The sequence below is a fragment of the Saccopteryx leptura genome, chromosome 1, assembly GCF_036850995.1.
Source record: "Saccopteryx leptura isolate mSacLep1 chromosome 1, mSacLep1_pri_phased_curated, whole genome shotgun sequence".
Classification (NCBI taxonomy): Eukaryota; Metazoa; Chordata; class Mammalia; order Chiroptera; family Emballonuridae; genus Saccopteryx; species Saccopteryx leptura.
The window spans coordinates 380,260,021-380,282,589 of NC_089503.1; the positions used below are offsets into that span (position 1 = coordinate 380,260,021).

General features: G+C 51.9%; 1 protein-coding gene and 1 non-coding gene across 4 annotated transcripts in view; both read right to left on the reverse strand.

Annotated features, from left to right (window-relative positions):
* The window catches only part of DAAM2 (dishevelled associated activator of morphogenesis 2), a 125,300-nt gene extending 109,496 nt beyond the window's left edge, over nucleotides 1-15,804 (reverse strand). For 2 of the 3 annotated variants that reach the window (XM_066359492.1, XM_066359486.1), the window contains exon 1: nucleotides 15,674-15,804. The gene's annotated coding sequence lies outside the window, so the exon portion shown is untranslated. Of the gene's footprint in view, nucleotides 1-4,568; nucleotides 4,857-15,673 lie in introns of those variants that run through there. The other variant, XM_066359488.1, reaches the window with a different exon arrangement.
* TRNAG-UCC (transfer RNA glycine (anticodon UCC)) lies at nucleotides 12,100-12,175 on the reverse strand. The gene has a single exon. It is a non-coding gene; the product is annotated as a tRNA-Gly (tRNA).
* Nucleotides 15,805-22,569: the final 6,765 nt, after the last annotated feature.

Consider the following 22,569-nt stretch of genomic DNA (forward strand, 5'->3'; position numbering starts at 1 on the left):
AGTCACTAGCACAAAGGATGGATGGGGGAGGTTGGAAATACGTGAGGGCAGAGACCACACCTTATTGGCCTTCAGAGTTCCAGAGCACTTGACTTACGTTTCTTACAGGAAGGAATTTCTCCCACACTAAATCTTCTTTCCCAAGCTTTAAGACTGAGTAAATCACAAGAAATAAACAAACCCTTTTGCTCAGGGTATAAAGGAAGTCTGAAATATACCTGGGGACACTTCTTTACCGTGAAGCCTTCCCTGACTTCCCCCATCTCAAAAGGATCCTTCCTCTCACTGTGCATGGCATCGGACCACACAGAACTAGCGTTCGGATGGAAAGCACTGCTTGGCAAATAACAGTAACAGTGACGATCTGCTGAGTACATGCTACGTTCCAGACACTGTTCTAAGTCCTTTACAAGAATTCATTTTGTCTTCATTTGAGGGTAGGGACCATTCTGGTCATCATGTAACAGGTGAGAGAACAGCCTCAGGGAGGGTCACTACTTGCCCAAGGCTACAGTCCTAGTAAGCAGTGGCATCTGAATTGGGACCCCTGCAGTCTGACTCCTGGAACCCGCGCTAGAAGCCACTACGCTGCACCAGATCCATAGCTGGGCAGCAGCACCAGCCCGTGGAGGCTTCTCACTGTCGTTCTGGTGAAAATGCAGCTGTGGGCTTCATGAGAAATTAATTATCCGGGGCATCCACGTCTTTGACACACCCACATCAAACCTCTAACAGGCTTCCCTAAACTACAGCCCTCGGGCCGCATGCGGCCCCCTGAGGCCATTTATCCGCCCCCACCCCGCACTTCCAGAAGGGGCACCTCTTTCTCTGGTGGTCAGTGAGAGGAGCACTGTATATGGCCAGGGGTCCCCAAACTTTTTACACAGGGGGCCAGTTCACTGTCCCTCAGACCATTGGAGGGCCGGACTATAAAAAAAACTATGAACAAATCCCTATGCACACTGCACATATCTTATTTTAAAGTAAAAAAACAAAATGGGAACAAATACAATATTGAAAATAAAGAATAAGTAAATTTAAATCAACAATCTGACCAGTATTTCAACGGGAACTATGCTCCTCTCACTGACCACCAATGAAAGAGGTGCCTCTTCTGGAAGTGCGGCGGGGGGCCGCATGCGGCCCGCGGGCCGTAGTTTGGGGACCCCTGGTATATGGCGGCCCTCCAACGGTCTGAGGGTCAGTGAACTGGCCCCCTGTGTAAAAACTTTGGGAACCCCTGCTAAGACCTGGGAGAATTTTTTGATCCCTTCATAAAAGCTCCCACCCGCGTGGGCTGTCACATACGCACAGTCAGCCTCCCTAGGCTGGGACCCGGGAGGGGGAGTGGATTTTGCTCACCAGGATTCCTTCCCCAGGACCCAACTGGGATCCCCACACAGCGCCTTCCCCCAAGGCTCCCCAGGCAGTTGCTGAACCGCCACGCCCATGAATGACAAAGCATGACACAGCGCTCTGCGGTGTAAGGAGCCATCATGTACGCCCTGCGTCACAGACTCACTTCTCTCCTGCACCACAGGCAGTACTGTACACAGGTTTCTATCTTACAGGTGACTCAAACCTAGGCTCACACATGCCAGGTCGCTAAATCACTTATCTAAAGAAGTTCTGCTGATTCGCGGGACAGCTAAAATTTCACCCTAGATCCTGACTGACCCCAAATCCCCATGATACAATAGCTTTTGCTGCTCGTGAAGTTGATCTGTTTTACTCTTTGTCTTTTGCATGTAGGCATGCTTATACCTACAACGGACTTCTCTTTCTGGGCCAGTGGAATAGGACTCAGACCAGAAGAGGAAAGAAGAGTCTAAACTAAGCTTGTTTTAGGAACTACGACTGACTGAACGAATGAATGAGCATGTGAATAAAAGGTATATACAGTCAACAAGTGCTGACTCTGTGCCTGTCGCCTGGACAGGTGCCATCAATATCACAGTAACTCAGGCCCAGCCCTAGCCTTCTAGGAGCGCCTGGTCTGCTGGCATATGCGACTCGATGGTAACTGGATGTGTTGAAGGACGCTCACCTTGTCAGAGCCACATTTGAGCAGGGAATGGTGTGGAGAGAGGAGGAGAGGAGAGCCAGACCCTGTTTTAGTATAAACAGAGGAGACTAGACATACACCCTATCAGGGCAAACTCCAGACAGACACTGTTCTTAAAGAGTTAAAAAGAACCCGGACAGCCCCACGGACCAGGCGAGTGCTGTCACTCAGACTTGGAGGGGGTAAGTGTATGTCCCAGTTTCCCTGGGACAGTGTCCTATCCAGTGAGTGTCCCTTTCCGTCCTGCAAGAGTCCTGGTTTAGACAGTAAATTACATGGTCACCCTCGCCTTCCAGGAAACTTATGACTTTCTCCAGCGGCCCCTGGGCAGGAAAACAATTTGGCTTCTCAAGGTCATCGAGTTGGTCCTTTTTACAGAGCGTCTCCGCACGCACAGCCACCGCCCCACACTGGCTCAGGTTCCGGGGGAACAGCCCCCACCGCCGTGCCTGGGTCTCTACCCAGTGTTAGCACTGAAGCCACAACTATTCTCCATCAGCTCCCCAAATGCAGGAGCTTTAGATTCAAGCAAATCTGTTAGGTTGTCTGACCCTGTGTGACCTTAGACAAGTCACTCAGCCTCTCTGAGCCTCAGCTTCCTCATCTGTCAGAGGGGACGACAACACCCATCTCATTTCATAGACTGGTCGTCAGGATGTAGCACAGTCAGAGGCGGATTAAGGTCAGTTGAGGCCCCGGGCGCAGAAGAAAATATTGGGCCCCTTAAAAAAAAAAAAAACAGAGAGAGACAGGGAAAATAAAAATATATATTAACCATATTTTTAAATAAATAAAAAATATTATGTACTATTCATGTTAAAATGGCACATTCGAGAGGACAATCTGACTTTGGGTGATGGGGATGCAACATAATTGAACGACAAGATAACCTGGACATGTTATCTTTGAATATATGTATCCTGATTTATTGATGTCGCCCCATTAATAAAATAAAATTATTTTTTTAAAAAAATGGCACATACGAAAACCAAACTTGGCGTCATTAGAAAAACGTGCCAAGTTGGGGGTTTGCGGGGCCCTTCAGACGTGGAGGCACAGGGCGCGCGCCCCGTGCGCCCGCCGTTAGATCCGCCTCTGAGCACAGTACCGGGTATGTGGGACACGCGGACTCTGGCAGGCTTTCTAACACGTGGCCTCTCAGGTACGAAGAGCATGGGGGATAGGCACGTCTCGGGAACACCAGGGTGTCACCGGGCCTCGTGCCCCGGCACTACCGAGTTGGAACTTCTTCATCTTCACAGTAAACAGAAAACACGGAACAGCCTCTTCGTCAAACTGCCCGGCGGTGCCTCCTCCCGCGGAGCGCCCGCGTTCCCTATGAATCCCCACAGCCGCACACCTAGGACACACCAACACCACACTTCTGTATGTGCACTCCAGGACAAGCGCACGAACGCGCCCAGCGAAACTGCGCGTGACCGCCCAGGTGCCCGTCCCCAGACGGGTAAGTCAATAACCTGCATATTGTCACATAATGGAAGATGGTACAGCCGTGAGAACTAATGATCCACGCAACCACACAGAGCTAAGCAAAGGAAACCGGACATCACAGACACGCACCCTGTGCTTCCATCTCCGTGCAGTTCGAGCACAGGCGCAACTCACCCGTGCAGTGAGGCGTCAAGACCACGGGAGGGGAGTAGCCAGAAGGGGGCGGGAGGGGCTCCTCTGGGCAGGGGAGTGGGGGCTTTGGGAGGCTCTGTTTCTTTTTTTTTTTTTTTTTGTATTTTTCTGAAGCTGGAAATGGGGAGAGACAGTCAGACAGACTCCCGCATGCGCCCGACCGGGATCCACCCAGCACGCCCACCAGGGGGCGATGCTCTGCCCACCAGGGGGCGATGCTCTGCCCCTCCGGGGCGTTGCTCTGCCACGACCAGAGCCACTCTAGCGCCTGGGGCAAAGGCCAAGGAGCCATCCCCAGCGCCCGGGCCATCTTTGCTCCAATGGAGCCTTGGCTGCGGGAGGGGAAGAGAGAGACAGAGAGGAAGGAGGGGGGGGTGGAGAAGCAAATGGGCGCTTCTCCTATGTGCCCTGGCCGGGAATCGAACCTGGGTCTCCCGCACGCCAGGCCGACGCTCTACCTCTGAGCCAACCGGCCAGGGCCGGAGGTTCTGTTTCTTGATCTGGACGCTGGGTACACAGATGTGTTCCGTTTGTGGAAACCTACTGAGCTACCTACTTATAAACTGTATTTTCTGAATCACGTCAAACTTCAATACCAAGTTAAAATAAAATTTTAAATGGAAAACATTTTTTTTTTTGGTAGAGAGCTCAGCAGGCTAAGTAGGCAGCAGACACTTAGCAAAAAGCGGAGGGACGTTGGATTTCATAAACGCTTGCTGCCTCCCCGCCCTGTGCCAGGCGCCGTGCAGGATGCCGGGCGCGCGGAGCTAACGGGACTTGGGTCCTGTTCTCCGTCCCCATCTCCGTCCTCTTCATCACCCTCGCTAACATTCCTTAGTGTTAATGACCTACCAGTCACGTTTTCAAGTACTTCTTTTCTTTATTTTTCTTTTTACCGAAACTTCATTTCCATTAACAACCCATTTTGCAGATGAGGACACCACGGCACAGAGACAGGGAGTACCTCGTGCAAGGTCACCCCGCTGACAAGAAGTGGAACCAGAATCCCAGCCCAGGGACCATCCCTGAACCAGAGCCTCCTGCCCAGAAACCTGGCCCGCGTGTGAGCCCTGGCAGCCCGGCTCCCATGCAGGCAGCCGCGGACTTCGACCACGTCGCCCCTGTTCCCTCCGTCCAGAGCCACGGAGGTGGGGAATGACAACTGCGTGCTTTGGAAAGGCAGAGGGGGCTGCGAATCCTGTCCCTGGGCAGCTGCCAGCCCACTCGATACAGACGAAAACAGAAGAGTTAAAACGGCTTGGCCTTTCCGCTGCCCAAAGTCCACAGAAACCCTGAAGTTGTTTCAAAGTAACTTCAAAGCTGCCGCTGGCGCTGACGGACGTCCCCACTGACCTGGCATGGCTCCGTCCCCTGGCTGCCCGGCCAGGGGACCTTGAGGCTGGGGGCTGTGGCGTCTGGGAGGAAGCGAGGGAGGGATGGTGACAGTGAACCCACGAATGTGGTCAGATGTTGAACTTGAGTCTAGGGCTCTGAGTCTGGCATGACGGGCATCCGTCATGCAGGCAAGCTTGGCTTTGATGCCCGGGGAAGGCGGTCACTGTATTTAACCTGAAAGGCAGAAGTTTAAGTCCCAGCGCCAGAGACTGCCCGTGCTTGGGACATCTGCAAGGACGAAGCAGGCCTGGCAGAGACTCATGCAGGAGTGACGTGAATACCCGTGCAGACAGGAAGCAGCTCCCAGCGGGCCGCCAGGGGCCTCTGAGGACCACCCTCTTTATATGACAGAGGCACTGGTAAGATGAAGAGAAATTCCCATAGATCATCTCGTCCAGTCCCCTGTCTCCAGGACTGCGACAGGCCATCTATCTGGTCATGCTGCTACCCAGAAACACCCCCACCCTCTGCCTAGTATGAGGAACAGCGACAGGGGTGGGACAAATGCAAGTTTAGCAATAAAAATCAAAACCTTTGCCCTGTCTGTCCAAATGACACAACACTCATTATAGAGAAATCCATTGGGTCTCACCAAGAAAAGACACCTCTGGAACAACTTCATGTGAGACAGTCACAATGTCTGGGGCAGACAGGGGGTGATTAGGAAGGGCCCTTAGAGTCAAGCACCTGGGGGGGGGGCAGAACGGCACTGGGCAGAGGGAGTACAGCTGCCATTCAGCCTCAGTGAAGGCCTCCGCCAACCCCATGGCAGGCCCTGAAGCTGGGGCCCTTCAGAATTCTCCCACATGGGGACAGAGGGCCCAGGCCTTCGTCACGCCCAGCCATCACTTCACGCACGGGACCCAGGAGGGGGGCACGGCGGGAGTGACTTGGACAAGGCAACCTTTGAGCCGAAGAAATTCTAGCACTGCCCGCCACTGGGAGTCGGTCCTGAACGGGGGTCTGGGTGGCCCAGCCCCGTGTCCACTATACCAAAGTTGGACCCAGATAGGAAATCACAGTGTAGAGTCCACACAGCTGCCTGATTTCGCAACATCAGGAGTGCTCTCCAACCAAAGGTACCAGTCTTTGATGTTCCCTGCTCATGTCCTGAATGTTCAGTGACTGAGGAGACCCAAGGGGGAAAGGCTAAATCTGGTGGGAGGGGATGGAGGAGCCACAGGGCCCGATGCTCAGTAGATTCCCTAGGGGACAAACAAGGACCATCCATAACGTGCAGTCATACCCCAGGACGGTCAGCTGGCCTGGTACATCACTCACTCAGCCTGAGTGCCAAGGCGAAGCTTTCCTGGGTGATGGATGTTTGGTATGTCAGACTCACGGACCCAAACTGGTGATCAGCCAAGATAAAACCATGTTTAATACCTAACTGATGGAAAAATAAACACCCCTACAAGAATGGCATGATCTCAGATATATATATAGCTGTTATGTCTCTAGGCATAAAGAAATCAGAAAAAAATAAATAAAAAGAGCTTGATTCAGCCTGACCAGTGGTGGCACAGTGGATAAAATGTCGACCCAGAATGCTGGGGTCGCTGGTTCAAAGCCCCGAGGTCACTGGCTCTGAGCACAGGCTCATCAGCTCAAGGTCACTGGCTTAAACGGGGGAGGCATCCGTCCACACGATCTCAAAGCTCACCAGCGTGAGCCCAAAGGTCGCAGGCATGAAAAGCCCAAGGTCAATGACTTGAACAAGGGGACACTGGCTTGGCCCTGGTCAAGGCACGTACGGGAAGCAATCAATGCACAATTAAAGTGAAAGCAACTACCAGATGGTGCTTCTCACTCTCTCCTCCCTCTCTCAGAAGTAATCAATGCACAACTAAAGTGAAAGCAATGAGTTGATGCTTCTCACTCTCTCTCCCCTTCCTGTCTCTCACTCTTCTCTCCCCCCCCCCAAAAAGAGCTTGATCCATCATAGGGATGACCTTGACATATGCAGCAGAGTCATGTGCACAGTTAGATTCAATTTCAGTAAAAAACAACAAGATCCCACTCTACCTGTACACACACCTGTAGGTATTTGTATGAACAGATGAATAGATAAGGAAGAATACTATTCCAGGCTATTCACATTAATTACCAGGGTGTGTGTTTGGCGGGGGGGGGGGGGGGGGGGGGGGGGGGGGGGGGCGGGCAATAGAGATATGATTTGGTTTGGTTTCCAGTTGTCTTTTTGTGTCTCTGAACAACATTGATTCACTTGTTTAGGCAAGGAGGAATTGCTTTCACAGTAAAGAATACATTTTTTTTAGAATGATCAGCATAGCATCATGTGTATAATAATAGAGACCTATAGAAACATATTATTTCATTCTCTCTCCTCCCTCCCCTCTTAGGAGGTAGGTCCTAATTGTCCCTTGGGGGTTGGTTAAAAGGAATATGTAATTCAAGGCCAACACTGTTCTGTGCCCTGCAACACATTCTGTCGTCAAACAGTAACAGAAGGCTGTCTGTCCTTCTCCGGGACCGCGCTTCGCTCTAGCTCCGTGCTCACGGAAGCAGACCATAGCAAGCTAGCTCCCAACCATCCTGGACATAAACGTGAAAAGCCCAGAGAGGCCAAAACCCGACTCTTCACCATCTCTGCTGACAAGGAGTCAACGACTTGCTTTGAAGTCTCTTCCATCTTTCTCTGTCCCCGGCTGCACCCTCGGAAGGGGGCCCCCGAAGGAAGGCGCCCCCACAGAGTGGAGGGATGAGGATACAAAGGGTCCACCATACATCTTGAAACTGGGCAGCTCTTCTCTACCTGGTCGGCTATGGGAATTTTCTCTCTCTTGCAATCCCATCGGCCCCTGGCAAGTCCTGTGTCTTCTTCAAGGCTTAAACTCAGGAACCCAGGGTTAGCTGACACTGTTTGGCTACCGAGTGTGGGCTTTACAACGCAAGTAGACTCTCATGAGCTCCGAGCATGTAGAAAGCCGGATGGACACTCAGGCCTGCCGTGACTGTGCCGCAGGGCGTTGTGGGTTATCACAGAGCCGTTTGTCAAGCTTGCGGGAGTGAGAAGGATGGTGTCACTGGGGTGAGCCTCGCAAAACGAGTCTGAGAGAGAGGAGGGCACACTTGAGCAAGCCCAGCAGGAGAAGTAGACCAGGAAGGCAGGGAGTGGGAAAGGACTTTCAGTTAGAAAGAACTGTGAACAAGGGCAGAGAGGTGGGGCAGGCTTGTGAGTAGATTCAATGCAATGAAATCTGAGTTCACCCCTGAGACAGGACGGGGACTGCTAGTGGGCACAGCCGCAGGCCTCCAGACCCAGCTCACCCACCGGGCCGGGGGCGTGTGTTGTCTGAACAGGACACCCTTTACCTCGGAAACCTCACATCAGTTTCCCTTCGTGACACCACCTTACAGAATGATCATTTTCCCCTCCCAGGGCACACCCCTTCTGCTGTCCATGATACTGGACTTAGGTAGACTTTGACTTCAGTCTGCAGTAGTGAGTTTTTGTCCTACTTGGTTAACTGCACGTAACTACACCAGAAACCACGGTAGAGAGAGGTAACATGGGTTGAGTGCTTCCTGTAGGTCAAGCGTGGGCTGACAGTTCTCACAACGATCCTGAGAGGGAGGTATTATTTATTAACATGCCCGTTTTTCCGATGAGGAAACTGAGACTCGGAAAGATGAAATCATATGCAAGGTCCTGTAACAGGTCAGTGGCAGAGCCAGGATCCAAGCAAGGACTGTCTGGTTCTAGGACCCGTATTCTTGACCACCCTGCTGTAGAGCCTCTCCCTAAAGTACACTTGCTCCGTTCCTGTCTGAGATCCAGAGCAGAAGCCATCAAACATGTTCTGTTTAAGGGCCAGAAAATAAATATTTTCAGCACTGTGAACCATACGGTCCCTATTACAACTCTCAACCCGACCCTTTTAGCATGAAAGCAGCCATAGACAACACATAAACAAATGACATGGCTGTGTTCCAACAACACGTTATTGATATATCAAAGGGACAGGTTGGATTTGGCTATTGAGATTGTTGGCTCCTAATCTATAATGACTTGTTCATTCATTCCTTTAGCTGGCATTTATGGAGTGCCTACCTCGTGCCTGATACTATTCTAGGTTCTGGGAATACAGGGAGAACCATGCAAGTCCCCATCCTCATAGAGCTAACTTATATCCTAGCAAAATCTTGCCTGTTCGGTTTACCTGTACCTGATACCCTGGGTCCTAACCTTGGTACAGTACTCTTCACTCGTCCCTTGGCCCCATGGCTCTCAACTTAGACTTCAGATCACCTGGGGCTTGCAAGCTTCTCAATGCCTGAGCTCCACTCCCCAGAGATCCAAATTTAATTGGTCTGGAGTGAGCCCAGATATTAAACTTTTACAGCTGCCTAGCTGATTCTTTTTAGATTGTTTGTTTGTTTATTCAGTGAAAGGAGGGGAGGCAGAGACAGACTCCTGCATGTGCCCCGACTGGGATCCATCCAGCAAGCCCACTAGGGAGCGATACTATGCCCATCTGGACATCACTCCATTGCTCAGCAAACGAACTCTTCTTAGTGCCTGAGGTGGAGGCCATCGAGCCATCCTCAGCACTTGGGGCCAACTCACTCTAATTGAGCCATGGCTGCAGGAAAGAAAAGAGAGAGAGAGAGAGAAGCGAGAGGAGGAGGGGTGGAGGAGGAGATGGTCACTTTTCCTGTGTGCCCTGTGCGGAAATCAAACCTGGGACATCCACACGCTGGGCTGCTGCTCCACCACTGAGCCAACAGGCCAGGACCTGCCTAGCTGGTTCTGATGCCCCACTGCTTAGATCCTCCTTTATTTCCTGTTTCGTCTACTTCCTTACCTGTGAATTAGGATAAGTCTTTCGGCCCCCGGAATATGAGCTATAAAATGTGGGTAATATCAATCTCATAGGATAGTTATGATGATGAAATGAGGCTATTTCATCATCAAACTGTAGAATGTTATATAAATATGAGGTACTGTTGTCATTCTGCCATTTTTATTAGGTTTTAGTGTTAGGCAGACTCAGTGAGCTCTCTCCCCAGTTTTGACCTTGACTCTCTGAGCCAAGACTGTGTTTGTGATTTTTCAAATAAGCTGCATGGAGAAAGCTCACTAATAGCCCACATTCATTGCTGAGTGAGCTGGTGGCCTTTCATTCATTGCAGTAGAGGGTCACATGAGGTTGCTGTTGGCATGAGGGGCACTCATCTGCGCCCCACTTCCCAATTAAAAGTCTCCAACTCCAGACAGAGACAGCTGACTTTCGAGCACGGATGTTAAGCCTTGACCAAGTGGCTTATTTACTTCCACTCACGGACACATGACCAAACCCACGTCCTTTCATGAGCTTAGCTCTAGAGAGGGGAAAGGCATGAACATCTTGCAGGGCATCAAGCAGTTGACTAGGTCCTTCCCGGACACTATTTCATTTCTTCTTCAGAATTACCCTGGGATGTACGAATGGTCATCGTTCTCATTTAGCAGATGAAGAGGAATCAGAGAGGTTGAACGACTTGTGACCTGGTGGCGCCAGAGGTCACAGCTGGGTCGACTGGGTGGGTTCCTAAGCTTTCCCCGCGGAACCAGAAGACATCCTACAAGTCATTCAGCTCCTCTTCAGCCAGGAATAAACTGCCTACAGTTTACTTTCCCCGAGGTTTTTTCTTTTCTCTTCCTTGGAGGGGGAGCCCCAGAAAGACTCCCATGACACCTGCTAATACCCACGGTCTGAAAAGCCTCACGCAGCGCGAGCCTCACATACGAGCCCGAGGAAGAGGCATTCCCTTCCCGCAGAGCATCTCGACGGTGCCGCTTTATAAGCTCATCATGAAACAAAAAAAACAAACAAACCAAAAAAATGCGAGCAGAGAGTTGGAGAAATAGATACTGCCGGGAGGGAGGAATTCACTGACCCCCTAATCTGGGTCATCTCAAGAGATGTTGGCCACTGGCTAAGCCTCTTAAAAGCTGAAAAGTCATCCCAGGCCATCGTTAAAGAGAGAGCTTGAACGAAACAGAAACAAATGTGATCCTCAATGTCTTAAATGTCAACTTGAAGGATGACTTAGAAGCTCTGAGCTGGGCCAAGAGAACCTGCAGCTGCTCCCTCCCGGTCAGATGCTCCTTCTGTCCTTGAAGTAGCCACGCCCCTAAACAGTGTGTCACTCAGGGGACAGCCCCAGGGACTAAAGCTTCCATTAATCACAGCCCACCAGAGTCTCCCCTGAACTCTGACCTCAGCACCTGGAAGCACAGTGGCTGATTGGCCAACTCTGACCTCAGGCTTGTTCTTCAAGACTCAACTGGTTTTTCCACCTCATTTGCTTCAATTCTTGTTTTCTTTCTGCTGCTCTGATTAGATGTTTTCTGCTGCCTTGTCTTCAGAGTCACTGATGCGATCTGCTGCTTTGTCTAATGTGCTGTTGATTCGGGGGGGGCGGGGACCCTTTGTAAAGTATTTGAGGACCTAACCACTATGTGGTACACCTGAAACTAATAGAAAATAATACTGAAGGTAAATTGTAATGAAAAGTAAAATTTGGGGTGATGGGTACACAACCTAATCAACAGTCCCAATGCTATAGAAATGTTCACCTGAAACCTATGTACTCTTATTGATCAATGTCATCCTGTTAAAGTTAATTTTCTAAACAAAATTTTAAAAAAAGAAAAAGAAAAATTTATAATTTTTTTTTTTTTTTGTATTTTTCTGAAGCTGGAAACGGGGAGAGACAGTCAGACAGACTCCCGCATGCGCCCGACCGGGATCCACCCGGCACGCCCACCAGGGGCAACGCTCTGCCCACCAGGGGGCGATGCTCTGCCCCTCCGGGGTGTCTCTCTGCCGCGACCAGAGCCACTCTAGCGCCTGGGGCAGAGGCCAAGGAGCCATCCCCAGCGCCCGGGCCATCTTTGCTCCAATGGAGCCTTGGCTGCGGGAGGGGAAGAGAGAGACAGAGAGGAAGGAGAGGGGGTGGAGAAGCAAATGGGCGCTTCTCCTATGTGCCCTGGCCAGGAATCGAACCCGGGTCCCCCGCATGGAAGGCCGACGTTCTACCGCTGAGCCAACCGGCCAGGGCCGAAAAAGAAAAATTTAAATGTAAAAATGAATGATTAAAAGTTTAAAATTAAAAAAAAATACTCAATTGGTTCTTGATCTTGCTGTCCTATCCCCACTGTACACTACGGCCTGTGCTGCTGCCCTTGTCCCTCTGGGGGGCGCTCACACAGGTGTGGTTTCCCGGCTAGAGGTCCGGGATGCCTGGGGCCACCCGCCTCCTCCGTAGGTTAACATGCCGGGCATGCTCAGGGACAGTCCCCACCGGCCACTTTTGCGAGAAGGAGTCCATCACGGTGACCTGAGCCCTATAAACTCCACCCATTGGCCTTCAGTGACGGAAAACTCATAGCCAGACTTGGTGGGAGGTCCCTTACAAACAACACAGGCTCCAGAGGGCTGAAAACTCCAAAATGAAATTATGGTAGTCCCTTTGCTCAGGGTTCCCGCCTTGCGAGCTGTGTTTTCATACTTGTGCATGAATATCATTTCTGTAATAACCTTGCGAGATAAATAGCATCCTCACTGACGTTTTGCACATGAGAATGCCGAGGCTCACAGGAATACGGAAGGTATCCCAGGTGATGTGTCCACTCCCGGGCAGCGCGCTGAACCTGCACGCTCTCTCCTGGTCCAGGCTGCGCTGGAAGGCCGCGCTGACGGACGCGAGGTCCCCTGCACTCAGAGACTCTGGCGGTCGACTTCCAGAACGCCGTCTGCTCTCCAAGCTGGACACCGTCCCAGCTGCTCCTCGGCCAGGTGCGCCTGCCCTTTGGACCTCCGGGGAGCCTGAGAATCCTAAGTATTCCGATGTCAGCGATGGCTGGCGAGCCGGCCAGATCTTGAGCTGATAGAAGGGACAAAGGGAAGGCTTCACTCTGAGCCCGGGCGTCCGTGGCCTCGGAATTCGACCCAGGTCTCAAGTTGGTGAAACCGTCTGGCAGAGCACGCCCGCGGGGTCAGGATTCCACTGAGAAACCCACACGACGAAAGAGTCAAAGCCCAGTTCTGTCCCCGAGGAGCCCCCGTGCTGGGAAAAGACACGGGTATTTCTGGGCATCTCCCTCCAGTAGGACCCTCTGTCCCTGGGTAGTCAGCGCTCTGTTTGTAAATAGTGGGAATAAGCAGCAACATTTAAAATTGGCCCTTCCACTGGCTCCACTGAGATCAAAGAAGCCAGCCCCTGCCTCGTTGGTTACCTTTGCCCCCTCTCCAGGACAATGGGCACTTAGGCTTGCCCTCTCCCTCACCCCTGGTCCAAGGCTCTTCAGGGAGGGAGAGAGTTTAACCTGTTCCGTGTCCAAAACGTTGGGGTGAGGAGGTTGGGAAGAAAGACCGGGGAGAGAGCACGTTCCCACAGAGAGCAGGAATGTCTCACACTCGCCCAAGGGAGAAGCATTCACAGGCCTATCTATGTATGGCCCTGCCCTCACAACCTCCCCCCTCCTGAACGCTCAGACTCTCTTCTCAGTCCCAGCGCCCAGGAGAAGTTTCTCTCCTCGCTCCGTCCTGATGGGGGCACGAGTATTCCCTCAGCATCCCAGGAACCGGAGGCCAAGCTTTGAAAACTCGGCTGGGAGCTCTGCGCCAGAGCGAGCGTGCAACTTACCAGGCAGCAAGACATAATAGCACAGTTGTTTTTCTTAAAGAAGAAATGCAGCTCCCGGCTCGGAGGAGACACGGGCTGTTTATGCTTCCACGCCTGAGGCCGCGACCCTCACCGGGCAGTCAGAAGTGTGTAAGCATGCGCCTGCGCGACCATCTCACGGGAGCTCAGCTCTGCCTGTTTACACACTTGTACACAGTGCCCTTCCAGTGACTAGCTCCTTCTTCACCACAATGAGGTTGAAGAGGTACTCCTGAAGTTCAAGTTAAACGAGTCTATCTCTGACATTACTTGTCTGCTGAGGCTATTATAGTGTTTCCCTAAGGGTCAATTTGTATAATTTCTAAAAGCCTTCCCAAATCTCCAACTTCCTGTGGGTCTAAATTCCCTCCCTATCCCTTCATTCTCTCATTTTTCTAGGGTATAGGGAGAATCCAGTAATGTTCCTCCCACCCAAACATGGTAGGTTGGCTCTATTGCAAAATACAAAACCAGAGACCAGGCTGGGGCAAAGCTGAAAGGGCTCTCTTTGTGGTCACCGGTTTGCTGAATGCAGCTGCTACTGACATCCAGCGCCAGGCATGGGCAGCCCAAGGCTGCTGGGTCCACACATCCCCGCGCCCCCTCTCCTCCCACTCTCGGGAGAACACAATCCCCCCTCTGCGTCCTGGGGAAAATCCATCCCCTCCATCAGCCGGCTTTTCAGAGAAATCCAAGAACCTGACACCAAACTCAATGGGGGGGGAGGGGGGGGACACAAAACTTGGAGCTTTTCAGAGATGGGAAGTTGCTTCCATTCTCATGTTGGCTTCAAGGAAAACCCCCAGGGCCTCTTTCCTAGAGAGGCGAGATTGTCCTTCCCACCTTCCCAGGAACTTTGCAAATCCACCACAGAGCTGTGGAAAAGTGGCCAAAGCAGAGAGAGAGAGAGAAGAGTTAAATCAAGCCCAGACCTCAGCAATCTGTGTTCAATTTTGATAAAAATCTCTCTCCCTCTCCCCCACCGCCCCCCTTCCTCCGCCCCAGAGCTCAGACATGTCTCTTTATGTTATGAGTTTGCATCTTGTTTGGGGCACCGCGGTGCTCCTACAGAATCCCGCATGTCCCCCACCATGGGCACATGTGGCAGACACATTCATCCCACTCCTGGGGCAGGGCTGGACCCAGAGCCGCAGTGTCCTGGAGGCCGCCGCCACCGCCGCCTCCTCCTCTTCCTCCTCTTCCATAGATTACCTGCCTCCTGACCAGATCTGGCCTTCTGGGTTAAGGCAAGGTCCCGGGGCCCAGGGATGTCTGGGCCACAGCAGGAGGCATGGCAGCAACCACAGCTGCTGAGGTCCCCAGAGTCAGGACACCTTCCCCGAGATGCTCCTTTCTTTGCTCAAGGTCCCCCTGCCCACTGCTGCTGAGAACCAGAGCCCCGAGCTGCCCCTGCCTCCCCTGCGAGTGGGCGCTGAGCTGGGGAAGAGTTAAATCACCCGAATGAAGGCACAGCCTGAACCGGCACAAGCCACCACCAAAAAAGTTGTCAGTTTGGGGGATACCACTATGCCTGTCCACTAGTGACAACAAGGAATCAGATTTCAAAGCCACGAAAAGAACAATTTTTAAAGTTTTCCAAAGACATTTCCTGTGTCCAGATGTGCTAATGCCGACACACACACACACACACACACACACACACACAGCGGCGCGCACGCAGGCCCGGGGAGCCCACTCAGGGTTCGAGGGCTCCAGCAAACTCTTTGGAGAAACAAAACAGGCAGCCTGCGGAGGTTCTGCCTCCCCAATCCTCTCCGAGCCCCGCGAATAAAGTACGGGGAGAGGAGTGGGGCCGCCGGCAGAAAGCCGAAAGCCTCCCAGCCCGGCCCCCGCTCCGGCCGGCCCTCCGCCGCCACCCGCCGCTGCACTTACTGCGAGGCCCCTAGGGCGGGCGCCGCTCCCCGCAGCCGCCGGCGCACCCGCGGCCGCTCCGCGCTCTGCGCTCCGTGCTCTGCGCCCCGGACCCCGCCGCGTGCAGCGAAGCCGCCGCCTCCCGCCCGGCCGCCGCGCTCCCTGCCCGCCCCGCTCTGACGTCAGGCGTCTTGGAGCGGGATATTTATGGCCAGGATACTCTAAATTTTCCCTAGGTACAGTTCTGATTGCAGCTCCTTGGGATTTGTCATTTTCACACTTTCAGACAGAAGGGAGGGGAGGGCTGCAGGGGGAGGGGGAGGGCAGCCGGCAGGGGCGAGGCAGACAATGAGGGTAGCTGTTCCCACTTTGGCAGGGAGCCTTCCCAGGGCTCCCTCTGTTTTGGAAACATGTGAGGGTCAAGGAGGCAAAAGTGGCGACCTGGGCAGGAGGGATCTCCCCGCTCCTCCCGGGGGCGTGGGGAACAGAGACCTGGTCTGAGCAGCTGCGGGTTCAGGTGTGGGGGGAATGCCCTCTCAGTCCCCATAGGGGGCCCCGTGCTCGGACAGTAAGTCCCAGGAAGCTTCTAGGGCAAGAACGGAGATAAATCAGGCAGAACAGAACCGGCTAATTAGAAGCCTTGGTCCACACCCTAACAACTTTTCCATTTCTTCTTTGGGAGTGTGTATGTAAAAAAAAAAAAAAAAAAAAAAAAGTTTATTTTTATAAAATTATGTTCCACACTCCCTGCCTCTGTATAGCTTTTCCAACTCAGTGCCAGTCAATTCATCTTACTTCACTGCTTATATACAGACGTTGAGCCCTTTACAATAGCTCTTATTCATACTTTTAAAAATTGCTTTTAATTTTTTTTCTTCTTAAACGTAATTGTGATCCATCTCCTGGACTGGACTGGAAATTGCCTCAGTCAAGAGCAACTGTCTGCTCCATGACTGGCACCATCTTCGGGATGCGTGTTTGATCTCAGTTTTCCTCACAATCCAAGAGTGTGCGAGCAGTTGGCACCCACCCTGGGCGATGACCCACGTAGAGTCTTCTGGGTGCTCAGGTCTGGATTCCAATAGTTTTGTTTCTCCACCAAACTAAAGGGGTCTTTGGGAAACGGCTTGGTTTAAGTAAGGGTCCTCCTTCCAGAGTAGAGAAAAAGAATATGCAATGCTTTCTCCTTCACGGTTCCCAAGAACTGAAGAATGAACATAAAAATGATACACATGAGATGCAAATTGTTGTATAGTTAGATAACAAGTGTGTAGGTATTCAGCTCCCCGTTAATAGGCACACGGATAACCGCAAATCATCACCAAGCCATCACAACTCCAGTGAACGTTCCGTTAGCCCAGATGGGATGGGGAGGGGGGTATGCCTTAAACCACAGTTACAATGCAGCAGGGACTCAAGGACTTGGAATGTGTTTACCCCTTTGGCAGCAGCTGGTTAGAGCCAATTGCCAGAAGGGGCCAAGTCTTGGGGACTGGGCCTTTTGGTAGGGTACAGCCTGGATGTTTTGATCCAAACCACAGAGGACCCAGAGCCCGGCTGTTTGGTCACTGTCGGGCTGCCCTCCTGAGCTTTATCCCCACGTCCTTCCCCATCCTCACATCAGGGTCCCACCAGCAAGGAAGGTTCTGCGCTGTAGTAGACATTGCAAATTGGCTTCCAAAAGCTGTTGACAACAAACCCCTTCTCCCGTGTTTTCCTCAACTAAAAAAACTGGAAGTCTATAGTATTCACCATCCCAGACTCCCTTGTAACTGGGCAGAGCCATAAACCCCAGTTCTGGCCAGGTGAGGTCGTCGTGCAACAGGCAGGGGTGAGTTCCCACACAACTCTTGAAGAAAGTCAGATTCAGATGGCATGCCCCTCCACTCTTTGACATTCCTTATTCGTCCTTCCCCCATTTCTTCTCTCTTGGCGTGTGGATATGGTGCCTGGAGATACAGAAGCTGTCTTGCAACCTCGAGAACAAAAGCCACTCATTTAAGGATGGTGGAGCAGGAGGTAGAAGCAGCCGCCGTCCTAGGTGACACCTGTGAGTGGCTGTACCTTCTTCCTCTGACTTCTTGTTCGGTGAGAAAAATTAATTTCTCTATGTTTAAGTTATTATAATTGAGCCTTCAGTTGTTTATAGCCAAATATAAACTTACCTGATACACTCCCATCAATCCACTAAAATGTAATATTGGGGTAATTCCAGAGCATTAGCTTATAGGTATGACAATGATATTTTACATGCCTTGCACTGGTATAATTCTTTACCTATTCACATATGTCTTCTCTGAACTTCACAACTTTGGGAGATATCACTATAACTTTGTGTATGTGTGTGTATGTGCACGCACGCACGCGCACACACACACATACTCACACAGAAGCCAGATAAATGTTCTTCCCCAGATCAGTCATCACATAAGCGACCTTAGACCCTAACCCAGTTCCTCTGGCTCCAATTCTGTGTATTTTCTGCGACATCTTTAATAAGGTCAGTAAAGAACACTAATTCCTACTAAGTGGCATGAATTCTATTTAGTTCAACCAAGATGAAGCAGATTGCAGGTGAATTCGGCACTGGAAAGTGCCACAGTCCCTTTGGGAATTAAGTTGAGTCCACTGTCTCCCTGAGTCCCCCTCCCCTTCCAGCTGCCCCCCGACACCCTACCTCGAATCCCTGCCGTTGCTCTTTCTCAGGCCATCGGCCTTTCAGAGGTATCCAGTCTCCTCATTCTTCGTTCTCCCCCTTGAGATGCTCAGACCGCCTTTTTCTTGACGCGCTCTCCCTGGGGCTCTCTTCCGGCCACCACCGCTTCCCTGCAGCCTTTCTCCTGCTTCCGCCTTCCCCACCGGGGCCTGACGCTCCCCAGGCATCTGTCAGTGGCCGTCCTCCTGAGAGCCACAGACTCTCCTCTTGTGATTCACTCAATTCTTGCGAATTCCGCCACAGGCTCAGTAACTGTCTGGGAAAGCCAACCACTGTCTCTAGGCTCAAATCTATATTCTAACCACCATTTTTCTCTCAAGTTTAGTTCCACTTTTCCAACTGCTTCTACATTGCCCAGCATGGTGGCAAGTCTTAAATAAACAGTATATATATTTTAACCATTTTATTTTGAAAGATAAGAAAAAGATGCAGGAAAGCTACTATAGCACAAGAGAGTTTTCTGACTGACTAATCTCTAGTACCAGGAGCTATGGTGAGTGAGACCATCCTTCCTGGGAAATCACACCGCAGGCCAACCTAGTTGTCCCTGTCATGAGGAAATGGGGTGGAATTAATAGAAACCAGCAGCAGCAGACCAAATAGAAATGAAGAAGCAGGCCTAATGAGAAATAAAATATCTTCATTAACTCCTTTTAGAATATCCACATTAATGCATCCAGGCAACATGAGGGAAAGGATGCCAAGTTGAGGTGAGACAGGGCCAGAGACTTGGAGATGGTGAGTGAGTGGCACGAGAAGACAGGAAAAGAAGTGAGGCTGTGTCCTGGCTGGTTGGCTCAGGGGTGGAGTGGCGGCCCAGCATGTGGATGTCCCAGGTTCGATTTCCAGTCAGGGCACACAGGGGAAGTGACCATCTGCTTCTCCATCCCACCCCCTTCTCCCTCTTTCCCTTCCCCTCCCGCAGCCATGGCTCAATTGATTCAAACATGTTGGCCTCGGATACTGAAGATGGCTCTGTGGAGCATCTGCCGCAGGTGTTAAAATCAGCTCGGTTGCAAGCATATCCCCGGATGAGCAGAGCATCTGCCCCAGACAGGAGTTGCTGGGTGGATCCCAGTTGGGGCACATGTGGAAATCTGTCTCTGTATCTCCTCCTCTCACTTGGAAAATAAGAAAGAAAAAATAAAAAGAAGTGAGACTGTGCCACAGAACATTCCAGGTCTGGGAGAGGGGAGCCCCATCCCCGCCCAGTGAGCTGACTCGGGTTCTGTTGTAAAGAGGTGAAGTTCCTAAAATGGGAGGGTCTCAGAGCTAAGGGGCTATTTCTGAAGCTGGTGAGCCCTGGAGAGTCCATGGAGCGGGAGGACCCCCCTCCAAGATCATCTGATTCTCCCACTACCCCCAACTCTATCACACACAGCGCCCTAATGCAGGGGTGGGGGAGTCACCCGGTCTCCATCTTTCCTCACCCGTCAGTCGCCTGCGTCTTCCAGGCGTGTTCCCTGATGAGGGCTGTGCACGGCCTACCGCTCATCTGGAAAATTCTACCTGTGCACCAAGGGGTCCTCACCTAGTTCACCACGCTTGTCCCGGCTTCCCAGACGACATGTACTTCCAAGGCACAGCCTATCCACAGGGAGAAGTAGCTCCACGAAGTTCCCTTCTTCCTCAGTTCCCAGGGACACACGCTGGGTCGGGACTTCATGGACGTTGGGAGCACCCCGCAAAGACCTTCTGAGGAGCACACGAGGGTCCCGTGAGTATGCCACCTAATCGGTCTGAGGCTCTCCCCGATTAACGTGTTTCCCCCCCGTTTTACTAACATCAGCCAGGAAAGACCACGGAGAGAACTCACGCATCGGTCAGAGACCCTCCTCAGACCCCCGGCTCTGCCCCTCACTGTGCAGCCTTGGCACGGGAGGTACCTTTTTGAAGCTTAGCGTTTGTGGTGGTTAATTTGATGTATCAGTTTGGCTCATATGGTACCCAGATATTTGATCAAACGTTATTCTGGATGTTTCTGGGAGGGTGTTTTTAGATGAGATTAACATTTAAATTGCTGAACCCCCATAACGTGAGTGGGTGGGCCTCATCCAATCAGTTGAAGACCTTAATAGAATAAAGGCTGCGCTCCATCCAGGATTCTGCCAGCAGATGGTCTTCAGAATCGAGCTGCAACTCTTCCCTGGGTCTGCAGCTGGCCATCTGACCCCATCAGATTTTAGATTCACCAACCCTCCACAATCGTATGAGAGAATTCTTTGAAATAAATCTCTATCAGTCTATCTATGTATCTATCTAGCTAGCTAGTTAGCTAGCTAGCTATCATTTGCTCACATCCTGTTGGTTCTGTTCTCTGGAGAACCATGACTAATACAGCGTGCCTCATCAATAACATGGCATGAAGGTGGTTCCATCCCAAAGGATTGTTGAAAATGTCAAGTGAGTCAAAACAAATTGAAAGTCCCTGTTGCCCGACCAGGTGGTGGTGTAGTGGATAGAGCATCAGCCTGGGGCACTGAGGACCCAGGTTCGAAGCCCCGAGGTTGCCAGCTTGAGCGCAGGGTTACTGGTTTGAGCATGGGATCATAGACATGACCTCGTGGTCACTGGCTTGAAGCTCAGGGTCGCTGGCTTGAGCAAGGGATCACTCACTCTGCTGTAGTCCCCCGGCCAAGGCACATATGAGAAAGCAGTCAATAATAACTAAAGTGCCGCAACTATGAGTTGATGCTTCTCATCTCTCTCCCTTCCTGTCTGTCTGTCCCTCTCTCTTGCCCACTAAAAGGAAAAAGAAAAAAGAAAGTCCCATGTCAGTGAGTTCTTCTCCGACTGAGGAGGAAGAGGAGCATTCAGAATTGTGAGGTCTCTCTCATCCCACCACTTAGCCCATCAGAATCAGCCTCCTGACCCCCAGGCCCTGCTCAGGAACGTTGCATACTTTGTACCAAGGGGGTTGCCATCGCCTCGAAGGCAGAAGAAGCTTATTCTGAGCTAGACCGTGTTCCATGTGGACACATCACACACAAGACGATCTGCTCACCCCCCACCCAGCTTCTCTCACAGCTGATAGAAGAAGTGACCTCCGTTGTTTGGAGCAGCTGTCCTGGACTTCTGTCATCTGACAGTAACTTCCAAGGATAGGCTGAAGAGAGGGAAAGGGCCAGAGCTACCGCAAGTTCTTCCTGGGGAGGGACCTACGAGCAGGGTATGAACTGCTTGGAGATGCCTTAGGCCCTCGCTGTGCCGTGGTGTCGTGGAGAGGCCTCAGAACCTGGCTTCCAAAGAGCCTGCCTCCTTATCCCGGTGCTGGCCCTTACGGCCGAGGAAGAGCATCATTGAGTTTCTCTGGAAAACAGGGATTAATAGGAGGACCCACCCATTGGTGCCAAAGTGAGGATGAAGTGACAGAACACGGGCACCTTACAGATGGTGGCTCTTCTCAAATGGCTTTTCCACTCTTTGCCCTGCCCCATGTCCACCACCCGATGCACATGTTCGGGTGACCATGTTCGTTGAGACCAAGAATGCGCTTCACATGAGTGTATAATCCACCAGGCTCCTGGCATCCAGCTCTCTGTAAATATCTCTGCCTGGAGTTGAGAAACCTCCCCTGGCTCAGACATGACCACACCAAATAGGCAGCAGTTGGAAAATTGCCCCCGTAAAGGCCGCCTCCTTCAGAGGCACAGGGCTGCGTTTCTGAGAAGCCTTCTCAGGTTGTTTGCAGCAGCCTTGAGGGGCGGCCTTGCTGCCTTGTCTACGTCAAAACCCTAAGTGTTTAACCACAAGACACGCAATCCTGGGACATCGTGGCGGCAGCCCTCCACCCCCACAGCGGGGCAGGCCACGCGTGTGTCTAATCCGGTATGCGTCCCCCCACCCCCACCCCAGGGGCCAGTAAGACGCGCACCTGGCCAGATGTGGGATGGAATGTCACACAGTGTGAAGAGTGCTTGAGTGGGTGGGGAAGGGGGTGGAATTCCTTCCTGACTGCCCCCCCCCCAGACAACGTGTGATCAGAGCGAAGGGCCCCAGGCTTGAGAAGCACGTGCCCTCTGGTAGCCACAGCTGCTTGTGTTGTTCCTGGAGCCAGCCAGAGTTCCTGCACAGCCCTGACTGCCTACAAACTCCCACTAGAGTCCATTTTCGGTAGCTCAAAACTCTCTGAAAAATACTTCTTAGGGCCCTGGCCAGTTGGCTCAGTAGTATAGCGTCGGCCTGGCATGCGGAATCCCAG